General features: G+C 39.6%; 1 long non-coding RNA gene and 1 pseudogene across 1 annotated transcript; both read left to right on the top strand.

The window, feature by feature from the left end:
• The first annotated feature begins 12,092 nt into the window (after nt 1-12,092).
• LOC137249680 (uncharacterized) lies at nt 12,093-13,384 on the top strand. The gene is made up of 3 exons (XR_010952481.1): nt 12,093-12,353; nt 12,420-12,632; nt 12,696-13,384. It is a non-coding gene; the product is annotated as an uncharacterized lncRNA (long non-coding RNA).
• A 2,784-nt stretch (nt 13,385-16,168) lies between these two features.
• On the top strand, nt 16,169-21,393 carry LOC137248489 (ubiquitin carboxyl-terminal hydrolase isozyme L5 pseudogene; annotated as a pseudogene).
• The last annotated feature ends 921 nt before the right edge of the window (nt 21,394-22,314 follow it).

Here is a 22,314-nt window from a genome sequence, read left to right as displayed (position 1 = left end):
ACCATTAGGCATGTTCAAGTGGCAATTGTATGCAGCGCAGCAAATGTAAAAAAATTGGGTGGTAATAAATCTTAACCTAGTGAGGACACTACCACCGGCGTAAAGGCCAGCACGAAGCTTTATCGCCACCTGGGTCATTTGGTCACCTCGGACCACAGCGCCAACCGCCACCAACGGTGCCTACTATTACCACGGGCATCACCATCGGTAGTACCTCCCCCAACTCCTTCATAAGCGCAACAACCATCAGACGTACCGCCACACCAGTTGCAACGCACGTAGCGGGGCCACGTACATAGGCTTGCGGCCACTAATGGTAACACCAACAACAGGCGGTACCACCGACCCAAATACTAGCCGCATCTTTATTAGCTGCGTTCATACCGTCAATAATACTACTAGCGCATCCTTATTGGCTGCGTCCATCCCGGCTATAACAATACTAGCACAACCCGTATCAGCTACGACCAGACGGGCTACAATAAACAAGCGACAATGACGATCACAGGGCAGCGAGTATAGGCCTGCGGGCATTCCAATTGCGATAACGAACATCAGCGGTTAAAGCGGTGAGTTCGTTCCACTACTGAACTAAAGTTATGTATTTGTAGCCTTAACCCTATATTTTAAAATTATATTTTTGACTCCGCAACATTATGTAATGTTAATGTACCACCATACTCAAATTTAGGGCTATCACCCTATTGTAGAATCAAAGCAAATGTGAATACGAGTGCCATATGCACAATGACCGGAGGAAATGAAAAGTTAAAAAGAAAAGAAGCAATTCTTATTGTACGTTCAAGTTGTTGCATACTGAAAAGAAATTTTAACCAACACAAACAAAGCATATTTTAATGGTCATAGGTGTGCAATTTATACTGCCTGTGAAACAAAGAAAAAGGTGTTTCAGGTATTAAAATTTGCTTTGCGTTGGGGTAGAATTTTACTATTACATTTTTTTTTATTGATGCCATCGTGGCGAATATGATTTTGGAGTGAGCAAAAGTGTTGATATTGTTTCGGTAAGGAATAAAGTTTTATTGGTAAATCAGGTTCAGTTGCATTATCAGTAAAATGCATTAATTCTATATTGAGAGACGCAAATAACAAGTAATGCGGGTTAGCTTGCGTTATCAAAACAAAACTTTTGTTGTATACATTTTTTGGTGACTGAGTCGAACTAAACCCGAAACAATACCAACCCTGACTGTTACATGTAAAATAGTTAACGTTTCAACTGAACAAGTAAAACAATTTCATTAATTGTACTATAAGTATAAAAGGTTCATGTTTTACCTGAACAGGTGAATGACTTCGGTAATTTTTCCATGAATCTAAAAGCTTACGTTTTACTTGAGCTTGTGAAACAATATTTTTTGAGGGGTAGGATTTACCCCAAGTTTAGTCCTAGTTGCGTTTATAACTAATTTCTTAGTGCATAGTACATATTACTGTCATTATACTATGTGTAATACCGAAATGATGTTCAGTTAAACTCAAAGTAAGTTTAATACAACAACTATTTATTTTGTAAGGGGACCGCAATTATCAGAAGTTGTATCCAAACTGTACAGCCCTAAGATAGATTTGTGAAACAAAAAAAAGAGAAAAGGGCATTTATCCAAATTTCTGAAAAAAAAAGATTTTTTTTATTACATATATAGTATATTTTTATTTTATTACATATATAGCCTTTTTGATTGCTATAAATTAAAAAAAAAAAAAAAAAATTATTTATAAGCTTAAATATATTCAAAACCCTTGCAGTAAGGAGTAAGAGAAAAAAAGGTAGAAAGCTATGTTAGTAGTAATAATGAATTTTGAATAAAAGTTGTTAATAATATGGGAATGCTGGCGTCGCCAATGATTTAGAAGGCCTAGAGTAAACCAGGTAAGGGGCCACCGAATTATAGGTGCGTCGGTGGCCATGGTTATTTGAGGGTGGGACCAAGCACTGGGCGTCGCAACAATACCCGCGGCGCCTCTCTGTATATTCGGCCCTTTTGTTTATTTGTCTTTGTATTTCAGCTTTTTTTTTAATTTCATTTTTCAGATTTAGTAACCGGTCGTTTCCGGTTCGGTTAGTTTTTTGATCGTTAGTTAGTTTCTTTTTTTTTTTTACAGTTTTTTTTGAATTTGAATTTGAATGTTTAACGGTCTGTCCGTGGCATCCGGTTCGGCCGGATGTTGTTTTCTTTTGAATTTATAAGCGTTTTGAGTCGGTCTCTGCGCTTCTGTCGGTTTTTTTTTTTTTTAATTTGACAGCTGCTAGTTTTGATAGGCATGATAGGATTTTTTTTCTGTTTATGGCGCAGGACAGTAAGGTTGGCAAGGACCCGCCCCAGCCGACAATGACTAGCCACTGTGCACCACCACATCATGCCGGCCGCCTTCCTTACTGCTTCCACTGTAAATGTGATTCCATAACAGATGGCGCCTAACGCGATTTGGTGCCCGAGGCGCTGTCGCGCTGGTCATTTTGGTCAACTTGTGAAGTTGACCATCCCATCAGTCCGAGGTGTGCAGCCGCAGGAGCAGCCACCTGCGTTGCGGTGGGATGGTTGGACGGATCAAGTTGTCCAGAATGATCACCGATGACAGTTGCTGAGGGCGCCATAACAGATGGCGCCCAACGTGGCGCCTGAGGCGCTGGCCGCGAGGGTCAGTCGGGTCACCCTGTGAAGTTGACCATCCCACCAGTCCGAGTGAGCAGCCACAGCAGCTACCACCTACGTTGCGGTGGGATGGTTGGACGGGTCAGGTTGTCCGGGCTGGTCATCGGGGGCAGTGGCTGACGGAGCCACGTGACTTAACCTCAGTTATCGGGATTTTGTATTCACCCGATGAGGCAGTGCTGCACGCACTTTATTTTTTTTTGTAGTTGGGGTTTTTATTTTCCCGGAATGTTGTCCGTTAGTCGGCTTTGGAAAAATATTTGTCCGCTAACTGGGTTTTTAATTTTTTTTTTAAAGTTAATAGTTTTTTTGAATTTTTTTCTATGCCGAATTTGTGTTGTTAGAGTGAGTGTATGTGTGAATTGCAAGGACCCCAGCTCATCCCACGTCTCAGGTGGCAACCCATAGTGCCACCTGGATTGTGACGGGGTGAGCTGGGATTCAGAGTGACACCCCTTCCTGTCCCACCAGACTGGGGAGCGGTTCCGAAACCGCTCCACCCATTGCGGCGGAGGCAGGAGGGGTGTCCAGCGAGAATGGACGGGAGGCCTCAACACCCCCAACCAGTCCCAGGGGCAAGCCCCTGGAGACTGCCCCTGCGTTGCGGCTGGGCGTGTTGAGACCAACCCGTGTGTGCCTGGAGTGACCCTAGTGGCCCCAACCAGTCTCGGAGGGGGGCCTTAAGACCCCCTCGCACTGCAGTTGGGAGCACTAGGGACAAGTATGAATGAGTTTATGTAATCTTTTTTTTTTCGCCGGTAGCCGAGTGCCTTCGAGAAGGGGATGTCAGCATTCCCATTGATTTCACGATATATCTAAATTGCTTAATCGCTTTTCTTTTCCAGCTTTTGGAAGTTCTATTTTTTTTTTTGCATATAAATTTATATACATAAACCTTTTTTTTTTTTGAATCCCTAACTGCCTTACGTGGCAAAAGTTTTTTTTATATACCTACCAATTGGACTTTTTTTGTCTGGGCGTTTTGGCGGTCGGGGGCATCTCGCCCAGTATTCTCCCCGAGCAATGACCTCATAGGTTGTTCACACGCGTACTCACCGAGGACCGTGAACACCCTGGCAGTCCACGCTTGGGTCGGACTAGCCTTTCGGAGTTTGGAAGAGTTCTCCAGATCAAAATGTCTACACTTTTTGTTTTGCATTCCTGTGGGAGCGATACCCACTAGAAATCATCTTTCGGAGTTTTGACGAGTTCTCCATAACAAATGTCTAATTGCCGCAAAGCCCTTTTAAACTAGGAAACATAATTAATTCCCAACCTTACTTAGTTTTTTTTTGATGGACCTATGTTGCCCAGCTAGCTTCGTAGTAGGACTTTGAGACTCTTATCTCAGGGGTGAGTCGTGCCCCACGTTGCTTGTCGTCGAAGATCCCTGGCAGTAGCTTCCCACAGATGATCCGGTTTCCTGTTCGCTTCATCGTCAGGTCTCCAAAGCGAAGCAGGTTTGTTACGGTCTGCTGCTACGGCCTACGGCTACGATCCACTTGGGAGCGTGTTCACGCGAACACACCTAGCGATGTGGCGAAAGTGGCGATAAAAAAATATCGAAAACAAGAAAAAGACAGACCTGCCATCACGAGGGAAGAAAGGCAACGAGTTTCCGGCTGCATACACACGAAGAAAGATAAAAAAATTTTGGTAAGAAATAAAAATCGAGAAAAATCGCCGAGTTTCCGGCCAGATCGACACCAAAAAAGATGATGGCGGTAAACCGTATTTACCTAGTGTGTTTATAAATGATTATTGGAACTTACAACGTAAACATTTTCCCATCAATGAAACAACGCCAGAATTAGATTTGCATTTAACCTATCAACCATTAGGCATGTTCAAGTGGCAATTGTATGCAGCGCAGCAAATGTAAAAAAATTGGGTGGTAATAAATCTTAACCTAGTGAGGACACTACCACCGGCGTAAAGGCCAGCACGAAGCTCTATCGCCACCTGGGTCATTTGGTCACCTCGGACCACAGCGCCAACCGCCACCAACGGTGCCTACTATTACCACGGACATCACCATCGGTAGTACCTCCCCCAACTCCTTCATAAGCGCAACCACGAGCACAACAACCATCAGACGTACCGCCACACCAGTTGCAACGCACGTAGCGGGGTCACGTACATAGGCTTGCGGCCACTAATGGTAACACCAACAACAGGCGGTACCACCGACCCAAATACTAGCCGCATCTTTATTAGCTGCGTTCATACCGGCAATAATACTACTAGCGCATCCTTATTGGCTGCGTCCATCCTGGCTATAACAATACTAGCACAACCCGTATCAGCTACGACCAGACGGGCTACAATAAACCAGCGACAATGACGATAACAGGGCAGCGAGTATAGGCCTGCGGGCATTCCAATTGCGATAACGAACATCAGCGGTTAAAGTGGTGAGTTCGTTCCAATACTGAACTAAAGTTATGTATTTGTAGCCTTAACCATATCTTTTAAAATTATATTTTTGACTCCGCAACATTATGTAATGTTAATGTACCACCATACTCAAATTTAGGGCTATCACCCTATTGTAGAATCAAAGCAAATGTGAATACGAATGCCATATGCACAATGACCGGAGGAAATGAAAAGTTAAAAAGAAAAGAAGCAATTCTTATTGTACGTTCAAGTTGTTGCATACTGAAAAGAAATTTTAACCAACACAAACAAAGCATATTTTAATGGTCATAGGTGTGCAATTTATACTGCCTGTGAAACAAAGAAAAAGGTGTTTCAGGTATTAAAATTTGCTTTGCGTTGTGGTAGAATTTTACTATTACATTTTTTTTTATTGATGCCATCGTGGCGAATATGATTTTGGAGTGAGCAAAAGTGTTGATATTGTTTCGGTAAGGAATAAAGTTTTATTGGTAAATCAGGTTCAGTTGCATTATCAGTAAAATGCATTAATTCTATATTGAGAGACGCAAATAACAAGTAATGCGGGTTAGCTTGCGTTATCAAAACAAAACTTTTGTTGTATACATTTTTTGGTGACTGAGTCGAACTAAACCCGAAACAATACCAACCCTGACTGTTACATGTAAAATAGTTAACGTTTCAACTGAACAAGTAAAACAATTTCATTAATTGTACTATAAGTATAAAAGGTTCATGTTTTACCTGAACAGGTGAATGACTTCGGTAATTTTTCCATGAATCTAAAAGCTTACGTTTTACTTGAGCTTGTGAAACAATATTTTTTGAGGGGTAGGATTTACCCCAAGTTTAGTCCTAGTTGCGTTTATAACTAATTTCTTAGTGCATAGTACATATTACTGTCATTATCTATGTGTAATACCGAAATGATGTTCAGTTAAACTCAAAGTAAGTTTAATACAACAACTATTTATTTTGTAAGGGGACCGCAATTATCAGAAGTTGTATCCAAACTGTACAGCCCTAAGATAGATTTGTGAAACAAAAAAAAGAGAAAAGGGCATTTATCCAAATTTCTGAAAAAAAAAGATTTTTTTTATTACATATATAGTATATTTTTATTTTATTACATATATAGCCTTTTTGATTGCTATAAATTAAAAAAAAAAAAAAAAAAAATTATTTATAAGCTTAAATATATTCAAAACCCATGCAGTAAGGAGTAAGAGAAAAAAAAAGGAGAAAGCTATGTTAGTAGTAATAATGAATTTTGAATAAAAGTTGTTAATAATATGGGAATGCTGGCGTCGCCAATGATTTAGAAGGCCTAGAGTAAACCAGGTAAGGGGCCACCGAATTATAGGTGCGTCGGTGGCCATGGTTATTTGAGGGTGGGACCAAGCACTGGGCGTCGCAACAATACCCGCGGCGCCTCTCTGTATATTCGGCCCTTTTGTTTATTTGTCTTTGTATTTCAGCTTTTTTTTTAATTTCATTTTTCAGATTTAGTAACCGGTCGTTTCCGGTTCGGTTAGTTTTTTGATCGTTAGTTAGTTTCTTTTTTTTTTGACAGTTTTTTTTGAATTTGAATTTGAATGTTTAACGGTCTGTCCGTGGCATCCGGTTCGGCCGGATGTTGTTTTCTTTTGAATTTATAAGCGTTTTGAGTCGGTCTCTGCGCTTCTGTCGGTTTTTTTTTTTTTTTAATTTGACAGGTGCTAGTTTTGATAGGCATGATAGGATTTTTTTTCTGTTTATGGCGCAGGACAGTAAGGTTGGCAAGGACCCGCCCCAGCCGACAATGACTAGCCACTGTGCACCACCACATCATGCCGGCCGCCTTCCTTACTGCTTCCACTGTAAATGTGATTCCATAACAGATGGCGCCCAACGCGATTTGGTGCCCGAGGCGCTGTCGCGCTGGTCATTTTGGTCAACTTGTGAAGTTGACCATCCCATCAGTCCGAGGTGTGCAGCCGCAGGAGCAGCCACCTGCGTTGCGGTGGGATGGTTGGACGGATCAAGTTGTCCAGAATGATCACCGATGACAGTTGCTGAGGGCGCCATAACAGATGGCGCCCAACGTGGCGCCTGAGGCGCTGGCCGCGAGGGTCAGTCGGGTCACCCTGTGAAGTTGACCATCCCACCAGTCCGAGTGAGCAGCCACAGCAGCTACCACCTACGTTGCGGTGGGATGGTTGGACGGGTCAGGTTGTCCGGGCTGGTCATCGGGGGCAAGCCCCTGGAGACTGCCCCTGCGTTGCGGCTGGGCGTGTTGAGACCAACCCGTGTGTGCCTGGAGTGACCCTAGTGGCCCCAACCAGTCTCGGAGGGGGGCCTTAAGACCCCCTCGCACTGCAGTTGGGAGCACTAGGGACAAGTATGAATGAGTTTATGTAATCTTTTTTTTTTCGCCGGTAGCCGAGTGCCTTCGGGAAGGGGATGTCAGCATTCCCATTGATTTCACGATATATCTAAATTGCTTAATCGCTTTTCTTTTCCAGCTTTTGGAAGTTCTATTTTTTTTTTTGCATATAAATTTATATACATAAACCTTTTTTTTTTTTGAATCCCTAACTGCCTTACGTGGCAAAAGTTTTTTTTATATACCTACCAATTGGACTTTTTTTGTCTGGGCGTTTTGGCGGTCGGGGGCATCTCGCCCAGTATTCTCCCCGAGCAATGACCTCATAGGTTGTTCACACGCGTACTCACCGAGGACCGTGAACACCCTGGCAGTCCACGCTTGGGTCGGACTAGCCTTTCGGAGTTTGGAAGAGTTCTCCAGATCAAAATGTCTACACTTTTTGTTTTGCATTCCTGTGGGAGCGATACCCACTAGAAATCATCTTTCGGAGTTTTGACGAGTTCTCCATAACAAATGTCTAATTGCCGCAAAGCCCTTTTAAACTAGGAAACATAATTAATTCCCAACCTTACTTAGTTTTTTTTTGATGGACCTATGTTGCCCAGCTAGCTTCGTAGTAGGACTTTGAGACTCTTATCTCAGGGGTGAGTCGTGCCCCACGTTGCTTGTCGTCGAAGATCCCTGGCAGTAGCTTCCCACAGATGATCCGGTTTCCTGTTCGCTTCATCGTCAGGTCTCCAAAGCGAAGCAGGTTTGTTACGGTCTGCTGCTACGGCCTACGGCTACGATCCACTTGGGAGCGTGTTCACGCGAACACACCTAGCGATGTGGCGAAAGTGGCGATAAAAAAATATCGAAAACAAGAAAAAGACAGACCTGCCATCACGAGGGAAGAAAGGCAACGAGTTTCCGGCTGCATACACACGAAGAAAGATAAAAAAATTTTGGTAAGAAATAAAAATCGAGAAAAATCGCCGAGTTTCCGGCCAGATCGACACCAAAAAAGATGATGGTGGTAAACCGTATTTACCTAGTGTGTTTATAAATGATTATTGGAACTTACAACGTAAACATTTTCCCATCAATGAAACAACGCCAGAATTAGATTTGCATTTAACCTATAAACCATTAGGCATGTTCAAGTGGCAATTGTATGCAGCGCAGCAAATGTAAAAAAATTGGGTGGTAATAAATCTTAACCTAGTGAGGACACTACCACCGGCGTAAAGGCCAGCACGAAGCTCTATCGCCACCTGGGTCATTTGGTCACCTCGGACCACAGCGCCAACCGCCACCAACGGTGCCTACTATTACCACGGACATCACCATCGGTAGTACCTCCCCCAACTCCTTCATAAGCGCAACCACGAGCACAACAACCATCAGACGTACCGCCACGCCAGTTGCAACGCACGTAGCGGGGTCACGTACATAGGCTTGCGGCCACTAATGGTAACACCAACAACAGGCGGTACCACCGACCCAAATACTAGCCGCATCTTTATTAGCTGCATTCATACCGGCAATAATACTACTAGCGCATCCTTATTGGCTGCGTCCATCCTGGCTATAACAATACTAGCACAACCCTTATCAGCTACGACCAGACGGGCTACAATAAACCAGCGACAATGACGATAACAGGGCAGCGAGTATAGGCCTGCGGGCATTCCAATTGCGATAACGAACATCAGCGGTTAAAGTGGTGAGTTCGTTCCAATACTGAACTAAAGTTATGTATTTGTAGCCTTAACCATATCTTTTAAAATTATATTTTTGACTCCGCAACATTATGTAATGTTAATGTACCACCATACTCAAATTTAGGGCTATCACCCTATTGTAGAATCAAAGCAAATGTGAATACGAATGCCATATGCACAATGACCGGAGGAAATGAAAAGTTAAAAAGAAAAGAAGCAATTCTTATTGTACGTTCAAGTTGTTGCATACTGAAAAGAAATTTTAACCAACACAAACAAAGCATATTTTAATGGTCATAGGTGTGCAATTTATACTGCCTGTGAAACAAAGAAAAAGGTGTTTCAGGTATTAAAATTTGCTTTGCGTTGTGGTAGAATTTTACTATTACATTTTTTTTATTGATGCCATCGTGGCGAATATGATTTTGGAGTGAGCAAAAGTGTTGATATTGTTCCGGTAAGGAATAAAGTTTTATTGGTAATTCAGGTTCAGTTGCATTATCAGTAAAATGCATTAACTCTATATTGAGAGACGCAAATAACAAGTAATGCGGTTAGCTTGCGTTATCAAAACAAAACTTTTGTTGTTACATTTTTTGGTGACTGAGTCGAACTAAACCCGAAACAATACCAACCCTGACTGTTACATGTAAAATAGTTAACGTTTCAACTGAACAAGTAAAACAATTTCATTAATTGTACTATAAGTTTAAAGGGTTCATGTTTTACCTGAACAGGTGATTGACTTCGGTAATTTTTCCATGAATCTAAAAGCTTACGTTTTACTTGAGCTTGTGAAACAATATTTTTTGAGGGGTAGGATTTACCCCAAGTTTAGTCCTAGTTGCGTTTATAACTAATTTCTTAGTGCATAGTACATATTACTGTCATTATACTATGTGTAATACCGAAATGATGTTCAGTTAAACTCAAAGTAAGTTTAATACAACAACTATTAATTTTGTAAGGGGGCCCCAATTATCAGAAGTTGTATCCAAACTGTACAGCCCTAAGATAGATTTGTAAGACCAAAAAAAAAGAGAAAAGGGCATTTATCCAAATTTCTGAAAAAAAAAGATTTTTTATTACATATATAGTATATTTTTATTTTATTACATATATAGCCTTTTTGATTGCTATAAATTTAAAAATAAAAAAAAAATTATTTATAAGCTTAAATATATTCAAAACTCTTGCAGTACGGAGTAAGAGAAAAAAAAAAGGAGAAAGCTATGTTAGTAGTAATAATGAATTTTGAATAAAAGTTGTTAATAATATGGGAATGCTGGCGTCGCCAATGATTTAGAAGGCTTACCCTATGCCTGGTAAGGGGCCACCGAATTATAGGTGCGTCGGTGGCCATGGTTATTTGAGGGTGGGACCAAGCACCGGGCGTCGCAACAACACCCGCGGCGCCCCTCTGTATATTCGGCCCTTTTGTTTATTTGTCTTTGTATTTCAGCTTTTTTTTTATTTCATTTTTCAGATTTAGTAACCGGTCGTTTCCGGTTCGGTTAGTTTTTTGATCGTTAGTTAGTTTCTTTTTTTTGACAGTTTTTTTGAATTTGAATTTGAATGTTTAACGGTCTGTCCGTGGCATCCGGTTCGACCGGATGTTGTTTTCTTTTGAATTTATAAGCGTTTTGAGTCGGTCTCTGCGCTTCTGTCGGTTTTTTTTTTTTAATTTGACAGCTGCTAGTTTTGATAGGCATGATAGGATTTTTTTTTTTCTGTTTATGGCGCAGGACAGTAAGGTTGGCAAGGACCCGCCCCAGCCGACAACGACTAGCCACTGTGCACCACCACATCATGCCGACCGCCTTCCTTACTGCTCCCCTAGGAAATGCGAATCCATAACAAATTTGTGCCTTCTCCTTCCTTTGTTAATAAATAAAATTATAAAAAAATCTTGCCAAGTATTAAAACTACCAACTCACCTGTATCTGGACGTCAGGTTATGCATTTTGCTTTTTATTTCAGCTGGAGTGTACACAACTCCAAGTTGTTCCAATACCACAGCCATTTGCTCCCCAATGTGGCAATTTTTTCGTACACCTCGAAGCTCTCCTAGCTTAGTTCGCCATATATCTATAAGAACAGTTTCAGTTCCCTCTCCCCATTGATTTCTTTTTTTATATTGTTTTTTCTCCATTGTAGTTCAAATATTTTTAATTAATTTATCACCCGCAAACAAGTTTAACACTCAAAACACAATGACATATTAGTTATGGGACAACAGGTTTATCGATTATTACCGATAAGTTCTAGTGCCGACAATGGTTTCAACTTGTTTTCAATCTAAATTTCGGCGAAAATAAGTGTTTTCAACTTATTTTATTGACAGATTTTACAAGGCGAAAACACGTGTTTTCAACTTGTTTTACTCATAAAACAAGAATGAGCCGTTAAACGAGTAAGTCTGACCATAATATTAGGTAACTAGAGCTGGATATCGATTCGATTTTTAAACGATTCAAACGAAAAATTTATGAAAAAAATCTAGTTATTTAATTAACGATTAGGAGTTAAATACGAAAGTGAAGGTCTAAGATATGCTTTCGTACTTAACTTTTAGCTGTTAATTATATAACTAGATTTCCCATATAAATTTTTCCCCTCTATAATCGATAACTATGAACAAATTTTAGAGATATGGACTTTTTTAATCTCTATTTAAAAGCCCAAATCACATACACAGATTGCGCATTCACGAGTTGAAAATTGCTTCGTTCTGCGCATCTGCGTCACAGTTGAACCTTGAGCGAATGAAAAAAGAGCGAGAAAAAAAGAGCTAAAGGAAAAGGATCAATTCATACGTCATAAAAAAAAGCTGATCTAATGTTTACATGCGCATTGCGCAATCTTCTTGTGTGATTTGTGATTTAAAAGCACAAATAAAAGAGAAACGTGAAATTTGACAGGAAATAATCTAGTTCCCAAGGATGAAACATATGTAAACGCGTAGATTATCTAAAATTTATTGTAGATTAAGGTGTGTGTAAACGTGCTCTAAGAGAAATTGTGCTCAGAGCTTTGAGTTAAAAGAGAAAGATGGAGAAATTTTTTCATGATATTTCAGTATCGAATACTTTTATAATCCCGCTTCGTTGTGAGGATCAAGTGGAGAACCATGTGGTACATCTTGATCTTTCAATTAGTCGCAGTTAACGCAGGGAGGAAGAAACTGGCGACTTTAATTAAACGGTAAAAAATACGTAAACAATTAAACATCGATAGACTCTTTTCGACTCAATTTAATTATTTAATCAGCCCTATTCTGCATTTCGACTTGGATTGGAATTTTTTCGATTTGGCAATTTTGGTATTCTGTGTTCCAATCTCTTTCGATCCAACTTCGAATCGTTCGATTTTGTGTATTCTGCACTTCGATCGTAGTTCCGTTTTTCTAAGTTGCAAATTAGTTGGCGGAAAATATTTTATTTTTATTTTTTTATTAATTTATAACAGAATTTTAACAAAAATGTAAGTAAAACTTGTTAAGAAACGTAGAAGGCTTGATGATGATTGTTTTTTATATGTTTCCAGGTCAAAAACAACATGTCGATGTCAAAGTCCTTGGACGTATTTGCTCCGCAAAAGTATCTAACACATACTTGAAAGCATCCTTGTTAAGTCGAAAGTTTTTTTTTGAACCTAAATAAGATAATAAGTCATTTAACTTTACCACTTTTAAGTTCAATTTCTTACAATTCGTCACTCTTATGAAATGGATTACACAAATCTCGCAATATTTGCCTTTCCATTCTCGCCTGGCCATTTTCATATGCGTTGCTTTCCAACTCCACAAATAATGCCGCGGCTATTAATTCCAGTATAATATACAGCTATAATTTGTGTCTGTTCGTTGGGTCCAGTTATATGCCAAAGAAAGCTACCGGCGTAGAGGAAGGTGAAGAGAAAACGTAAACAATCCTTGCGGAAAGAATAAATAAACCTTTATAAAGTATTTTAGGCCAGTGCAATGAAATTAGCATCCTTAAAATTCAGAAAATGTCAACTATATTCGTGCAGGAATCCGTTTTAACAAAACTTGGTGGCCACGGCAGGGAATTGGCCAAAAGAACGACTAAAACACACTTACAATTATGAAAACACTTCACTCAAAAAAATATAACACTGCGGCAATATATTCTATTGCTTTTTTTTTGCACAAAATGGCGTGGATAATACAATATAAACGTTTTTCAGTGTTTTTTACAAATTTTCTTTAATTTATTTTGTTCCAATGTTCACACATTCCGTACCTGATTTCGAAAATCATTTGCTCTTCCTCTTCTCTTTACGATTCCGTCGTAATGCAGAATACCAAACTTCGATTAAAGCGGAGCGTAGAACGGGAACGTAATCGAAATGCAGAATAGGGGTGAATAGATTTTTTTTGAGTTTGACCGAAAAAATTGATTATCCAAAAAATCTTAACGAATCCAGCTCTACAGGCAGCCACTAAGGCATCGATTGCGTATCCCGGGATTCCCGATCCTTTTTGCCATCCCGACATCTCGGGACTATATTTACTAAAATCCCGGGATTTCGGGATATATATATTATTTAAAAATTTGGGAAAAAAGCAAACTCCGAAATTTTTAAATAAATAAAAAAATTGCATTCAAAATGTCTTCATACATTAAAAGCAATAACACTCCCCGTTTCATAGTGCAAAAAATTTTCTAATTGATTACAGACCAATTCTAAATATTCTCGCGGAATTTTGTTCTCGCGGATTTTTTTTATTCCCGCGGAAAAATTCCGTTATTTTCTCCTAGGGGGAAGAATAATTGGGGAATAGGAATTTCGAATTTTCGAAGTCAGCTGTTTTGTCAATTGAAATTTCGTTGCGCATTTCTTATTTTGTTTAAAAAGTTGTAAAGTTTAATTATTGTTGCCAATTTGTTTGAAATTAAGCAATAAGGTATAAACAATGCACATTATTGCATTTCATGTGGTATTCACTGAAATGAGTAATGAATTGGTACCACAGCAACATCAACAGAGGAGCATAAGAAGACCGGCGGGATAACACAAATCCGCCGGAGTTGCCTGCATTCATTCTACAAAGCAATTTTCTGGCGGCCAAGTCGAGTTGAGTTCGCCTTTCGCCATATGCTAAAATCTATTTAAGCCTTCTTAAAAAATCCTTGTGCAATTTCTGGATGACTGCATCAAATATGCGAAGAGCTCTTCCATTGCTTATGATATATTTTTCGACTTAAAATAAAGAATATTGTGGTTGTTGTTGTATTAACAGTGAGAATATTGTGGTAGAATGTAAATACATATTTTAGCACAAATTTCCTTTAAATTTTGATGCATTCCCTTTAATTTAACTAGTGAAAAAACTCCTATGAAATGGCAGAGAAATCTCCCTCTCCCTCACATTCATAATACCTACTTTTCTCCCATAACTGGTTTCCGCTTTTTCGAACATTGTTCAGAATAAGAGGAAAGGGAGAAGTGAAAAAACTTACAAGGAATTTTTATTTAGAATACGAGGAATGGGAGAAGGGAAAAAACTCGCACGGAATTTTCGTTTAGAATTGGGCTGATTAATGGTTTCCCTGTTTTTTATTTTTGCAAAGTCCCAAATAGATTCAAGAAGTTGTGTAACGCATCCCTTTCAGGTTGCCAGCGCAATATTGGTTACGACCATAGTACAGGCTTACAAGTATGATATGTATGAGAAGGAAACAATTCCTTTCTCTTTCTAACACACTGACGTTTGACATTTCGGTCAGTGTCAAACTATTGTGGAACTCAGTGGAACCTGCGTTGAACATGCGTTTGACACTGAACGAAGTGTCAAAATTACCGGGGTTGCTGTAGTGGAAAGCGACGCAGGGAAACAAAAAAAGGAGCGGAATATCAGATATGGGTTGCGGTGATGGTAAATTTTTTTGAACGAATTTAGTATGAAAATGTAGTGCACCTATATATCCTACAGAAAGTTATACAAAAGTCTTGAATTGGGGTATCTGAGGACGCGTAGTTATTCCAGTATTAAGAATACAAACACGGGTGCTAAGTTTTTCTACCCGTTCAAAAGTTCTCCGCGAAAAACAGTTTGAAACCGAGCTCGACTGCAATAACCCGTCCAAAAATGTGTAAAGAGAAATTAAAAGACGCGCTTTGTCCTGTTATCAATAGTCCAAAGGCGAAAAAGTATTCGATTTATCGGAACAGAACAAAAACGCATCTATTAATACCTCCCCCGACGGTTTTGGTCGTGTTTTAGCAATCGTCCCCGGTAATAAAGCATCACAATTTGTTAATTAAAATTGTCCAAAACATATGGACGTAATCATAGTCAAAATAAAATAGGTTTTAAATTTAGTTTCAGCTTTTTTGACAGATAGCTCATAGAAAATTATGTCAAAAGTTGCAACTAAATTTAAAATCTATTTTATTTTCACTATGATTATGCGCCATGGATTTTAAAGAGAGATGTAGTTAAGTGCTCGTTTGAAAGTAAATACGGATATTTCTTTGTAATTTTACGATAAAAATTTTACGCAGTTTTCGTTACCAGCTATTACACTTTTCTTGGACCTAAGAAGTACAACAGTGCCAAATAGCATCCACAAAAGAAACGAACAAGAACAAGCATTTTATCAGGTGAGCGTGGCTGTGTATGTGCGTGCTGCTACATATCCTACTTGTAGACCTGTACTATGATCACGGTCGTTAAAAAACGAGCAATGATTGACTGATGGTGGGCCGCAAACGCATTGCAAAGGAGTATTGTTAGAGTACTCCAACATGAAGAAAATGGAACACGTAATCCAACAATTTTTGCAGGGAAACCATACCAATTGCTTTCTCTGAAAAAATTTACAACCGCATCACTTTTTTTCTCAAATTCCGCTTTGTGTTGAATTTTCTACCATTCAAACGTGTGACAATTCTCATTTAATAATTTTGTTCGATTTTAATGAATATAAAAGTTAGCTGATTTCAATTAAAATTTCAAAAAAATCAATATAATACTATTCAAATCGAAACGAATGTCCGACGCCGCAGGCAGTTGGTGTGTATTTACGGAATTAATACGTGAATTTGGATGTAAAAGCGTTCAAGTGGAGGAAATTTAGAGTTTAGATCTTGAACCTGACCTATTTAAAGACCTCGAACCCATACATGGGCTCATTTCATTTTTAAATGGGTGCAGGATGAGGAATCCTCTGCATCCGTTGTACGCGATGATCGTCTACATCAGAGCCGGCCACACATATACTAAAACAATTACATAAGTATGTGTAAAAATTGAGTGACAACTCCCCACAGTGTGCTAAAAGAAAATGTGGACTGTGAAGTTTGAAATTAAAAATGACTTTGGTTATTTTATTTCAAGCTAATCCGGACTATATTTACTTATATATGCTTATGCTTATGCTTAATAATACTGTAACAAATTTACTTGCAATTCCCCTTATTTGCAATCTTCTGCTGAGTTCGAATCACTAAACTGTTGAATAAATAACTCCAATATCTAATAATGCAAAATGGCCTTTATTAAAGTACTTCAAAATAACACTCAACGAATAGCTTGCTTAATAACCAAACTGATTGATAGCTCAAATGAAACTTTACTATCCAAAATAATACTGCTATTGCTCGCTAGATAGCGTCTGAATCGAAACTTCAAATCAAACTGAATTCCAGCGCCTCTACAATTGTCGCCTTTTATACTCTTTGATTTCAACCTTCGCATCTTCTAGGCGATTCTAGAATCTACTAGTCCAGCAGCTCTCAAGCTTCTCAGCTGTAACTACAATTGCACAATTTTATAGTTTTTCTCATTGCATACTTATAGGAGTATCTCAGATATATGCATGTGTTTGTGCATTGACTCTCCGCTGCTCGTATACGTACATGGTACATATGTGTAGACGCAATTATTGTTTCGTTTATGTAGATACATAATGATTGATCTATGGATGTGAATTCACATCACTGCTTAGCATCGGCTTAGAGACAAGACGATAGCATCGCTCAGTGCTGCTAACATTCGTTACACTGCCCTCCACCTAAGTCTGATCGTCCCGATCAGACAAATCTACCCATCTAAACGTCGCTTGTATCTCCAAATGTACCACTCTTCTACTCCGTGGTTTCTCAATGCTTTGCATGCGGTAGATGGTATCACTGATCTTCTTCACAACCTTGTACGGGCCTTCCCAACTGCACCGAAATTTGGCTGGAACACCTTTCCGCCGGTGAGGGTTGTTTAACAGTACCAAATCTCCCGCCAAGAAACCTTCCGAATTAAAGTTCTAGTCATGCCAGTGTTTCATCTTACTACTCATTACCCTGGGTTCCTTGACACTCTGTTGTTTGGCCAATGAACTACTTCTTGAGCTTGCGCTGGACGGATTTGCTTTGCATAACCAGTATCGTTCCGACGCTTCACAACAGCAGTGTGCCTCGGCTTGAAACCACCCTTGCATTCTTTCTGCGAAATCGTTTCCTTCGTTTTAATACGTCCGTTAGGGCTTTTCAATGCCAGTGTTTTTCTCACAGGTACCTTCGGTTTTGATTTGTTTGGCCCATTTGTTCCATCAACCTTTACCTTGGAATTTCGTGGCCTTTGTCGAGTCTTCTCCACCAGTACCCGATTACTGCTGAACCCTTTTTCCAAACTAAAGTTAAGTGGTATGTCCTGGTTCTTATAGCGCATAATTTTTCTCCGCATATCGATCCTGATGTCATGGTCAACCAAGAAGTCCACTCCCAACATGACTTCATCAACGATCTCCGCCACAACGAATTTGTGTAAAACCATGACCTTCGCAATTAGGACTTCACATATCACTTCTCCCTGGACTTGGTTATACTCGCCTGTGACCGTACGCAACCTTGCTCCAGGTAATGACTTTACTCTCCTGTAGACCAAATCAGATCGAATCAAGGAATGAGATGCGCCCATATCTACAGTCAGTACATGTTCTTTGCCATCCACATTCCCTCTGACGGTAAGACTGCTCGATTTTCTACCAACTTACAACACAGATATCACAGGGCATTCAATAGCTGGATCTAGCTCTCGATCTCTACCTCTTACTCGCTCTTGCTCATCTCCTCCAGCTTTGCGTTTACGGCCACCCACATTGTTGGAACTACTAGGATCAAGATCGCAATGACGGGCAATGTGACCGGACTTCCCGCATTTGAAACATTTGATAACTTTTTCACTCCGCTTTTGCGATCCTTTCAGCGCCTCCAATATTGCGTCTACCCACTCTGGCCTTTCTACCTCCACACGGCGTGCTTTGTAAACTGGCTTACACAGAAGCAATGCTGTTTCTTGAGTCAGTGCATGGGATACCGTTTCTGCAAATGTTAGTTTTGGATTCGCATATGTAGCCCGCTTCGTTTCCACATCTCGTATGCCATTTATGAAGCTCTGGATTTTACCCTTTCAGTGTATTCCACGGGTGCGTCCGCATTTGCAAGATGAGCCAATCTTTCAATATCTGAAGCAAACTCCTGCAATGTCTCATTTGCTTTTTGGTAGCGGTTTTGCAACTCAATTTGGAATATCTGTTTCCTATGCTCGCTTCCGTAACGTCGTTCTACAGCAGCCATAAATGCGTCATAACGTTCGTACTCTGGAATAGTCTGTAAGATTTCGGCAGCTGGTCCTTTCAATGCTACGAAGAGTGCAGCAACTTTATCTTCCGCATTCCAGTTGTTCACTGCCGCGGTCTTCTCAAACTGTAGCTTAAAGACCTGGAAAGGAATAGAACCGTCAAAGGATGGTGTTTTTACCTTTGGATTGCTTGCTGAAACATCTGGGCGATTTAGTTGTAACTGCTCCATACGACCTTTTAAATCATCTACTTCTGCCTGAAATTGAGCCATTTTTGCATCCTGCCCTTTCAGTTTTGATGATACCTGTTCCAAAATTTCTGCCAACATTTCAGATATACGTGCCTCTTGTGCTTCCAATTGAGATGCCATATATGTCTTTTGGTCTTCCAGTTGAGATGACACTTGCGACGTCATTTCTGAAATACGTGCCTCCTGTGATTCCAGTTGGGATGCCATATATGTTTTCTGCTCGTCCAGTTGGGATGCCATATATGTCTTCTGTTCTTCCAATTACGATGTTATACGGGTTTCTTGCGATACCAGTTGGGATGCCATATCGGTTGATATTTGTGACGACATTTCTGTTATTCGTGCCTCTTGCGCTTCCAGTTGGGATTCCAATTGCGACGACATTGATGCTACTGTCGATGTTTGTGCAGATATTGCAGCCAATATCATGTTCAAATCTGTGCTGGTAACTGTCTGCGCTATTTCGTTTTTCTCTTCATAAATAACTCCAATATTTAATAATGCAAAATGGCCTTTATTAAAGTACTTCACAATAACACTCAACGAATAGCTTGCTTAATAACCAAACTGATTGATAGCTCAAATGAAACTTTACTATCCAAAATAATACTGCTATTGCTCGCTAGATAGCGTCTGAATCGTAACTTGAAATCAAACTGAATTCCAGCGCCTCTACAATTGTCGCCTTTTATACTCTTTGATTTCAATCTTGGCATCTTCTAGGCGATTCTAGAATCTACTAGTCCAGCAGCTCTCAAACTTCTCAGCTGTAACTACAATTGCACAATTTTATAGTTTTTCTCATTGCATACTTATAGGAGTATCTCAGATATATGCATGTGTTTGTGCATTGATTCTCCGCTGCTCGTATACGTACATGGTACATATGTGTAGACGCAATTATTGTTTCGTTTATGTAGATACATAATGATTGATCTATGGATGTGAATTCACGTCACTGCTTAGCATCGGCTTAGAGACAAGACGATAGCATCGCTCAGTGCTGCTAACATTCGTTACAATACTAGGGGGACTCATGAAAGCATATAAACTTATAAGGTGTAAAATTATATCCATTTACACACGCTGTTATATGAACGCACCTAGTAATACTCTTGATAAACTTGATTGTTTATCAGATGTATTATTGCCAAACAAAAATTTTTAGATTGTTATACAAATTAAAAAATACCAAGATTAAGTGAAAAATCAAAACTAAAACGTCTTTGCTAAGATATTCTTGTAAATGACTTGCTAATGTTGGAGATTTCTGATGAAAATGCCTGCTGTAATGTCTGCAAGGTTGCATTCCTTTGAGTTTACCGCGTTTACACAATGAAATGTGCGCGTAAATTTATACAAATTGTGTAAATGATTTTTCATACAAAATTTGACAGTTCGTTTACGCACTAGATAAATTTATACGTTTACACACTTTATAAGGCATTTATACGGTTACATGAGTCCCCTTACTAACTAAAACGTATTAAAAGTCACTTTAACATTGCAGCATATTGTTTTTATTATGTGCCCTAAAAGTAGCATGGACTTTTCCTTTTGCATTCACTGTTAATTTTAGTGAGTGACAAGCGAAAGCAAACGATCGTGATCACACATCGTTAGTGTCGGTGTGAAAATACGAACTCAAATTGCACAATGTGCAACTTTTGGCCGGCTTTGGTCTACATAATATAGTCTTTGCAAAGCAAGTCATTAACAATGCATGCGCAACACAGGCAATACTTAGCATTCTGTTCAACCGTGACCATGAAAACATTAATCTGGGACCAACACTTACTGAATTCAAAGAATTTTCGCAGTTCTTTTATCCTTATACAAAAGGCCTTACTCTAAGTAGTGCACCAAAAGTTCGCTCAGAGCAAGACAAACCCTTGATGAGCTAGATACAAAAAATTAAAGGTGATGTTTATCATTTTATTGGGTACATATCAATTAATGGACGTTTATATGAATTTGATGGTTGAAGGTTGTCCATTGGATTTGGGCGCAGTATCTTCCGAAGAAAATTGGATTGATGTTGTACGCCCCATAATTGAGAAACGTATGCAAAAATATAGCGAAGGTGAAATACATTTTAATCTTATGACCCTAGGGTTAGATAGATTGAGAATATATCAGGAGAAAATCGATAAAGGTTGGCGACTGCTGACGATGCTATGGAGATGGTGAAAATTGTCAGACGGAAATAACAAAATTGCGTTCAAAAATTTAATATGAGGGGGAAAAATGGAAACGCTATAAGATTGAAAACATTCGGCGTAAGCACAAATATTTACCATTCATCGTTGAATTACTTAAAATGTTGAGAGAGCAAGGTCAATTAATGCCCATATATGAAAGGCAAAGCATACAGGCGGGAATATTCTGACCCCCTAACCCGCTGGGGTATTCCTAGAAAGTCTTCAGTAGCGCTGCACAGGCGATAATCCTTGTTGGATATGACATTAATACAAATAGTTTTATTTAACAAAGACCTGTTTCAATTTGTATTCAATGGAAACATCAACAATATGAACGTAGTAGTTTAGCACGGCCTTACTTATGGAAGCCAACACTTTAGATACCCAATTGATGAATCTCTGTTGTTGTTGTTGTTGTAGCAATGCTCGCCCCACCTAATAGCAGCGACCGATCACAAATTGTCATCAATATCCTCTAACGGGAGTCCAAGGAAACTTGCCGTTTCAACAGGGGTGGACCATAAGGAAAGGGGTATTAGAGGCGTTGGTTCCACATTACAATTAAAGAGATGGTTGGTGTCATGTGGGGACACATTGCAAGCAGGGCATACATTTTGTATGTCGGGTTTGATTCTGGATAGGTAAGAGTTTAACCTGTTACAGTATCCAGAACGAAGTTGAGCAAGAGTGACACGCGTTTCCCTGGAGAGTATGCGTTCCTCTTCTGCGAGTTCTGGATATTTTTCTTCAAGTACTGGATTCACCGGGCAATTCCCGACATAAAGGTCCGACGCCTGTCTATGGAGTTCACCAAGGACCTGCTTGTGTTTTTCCGCTTCATACGGCTGGGTTCTCAGGTGCCGTATTTCCTCAAAATGCTTACGGAGATGACTCCTTAGGCCCCTAGGCGGTGCTGGTTCGTCAATCAGATGTCTGTTGGGATGCCCAGGTTTCTGGGTATTCAACAGAAACTGAATCTCTGTAATTAAATCCAGTAAAGGTCCATCGATATTCACCTACTAGTTTATGTGAAAAAAGGTACTAAAACTACCATATTTTATTCCGAAAAATGCAAAAAACAACACTTTTTCGAGAACAACATTGGTAAA

This window comes from Eurosta solidaginis, chromosome 4, assembly GCF_040869045.1.
Source record: "Eurosta solidaginis isolate ZX-2024a chromosome 4, ASM4086904v1, whole genome shotgun sequence".
Classification (NCBI taxonomy): Eukaryota; Metazoa; Arthropoda; class Insecta; order Diptera; family Tephritidae; genus Eurosta; species Eurosta solidaginis.
The sequence above is the reverse complement of the archived record's forward strand: the minus strand, read 5'-3'. Positions and strand labels throughout refer to the sequence as shown.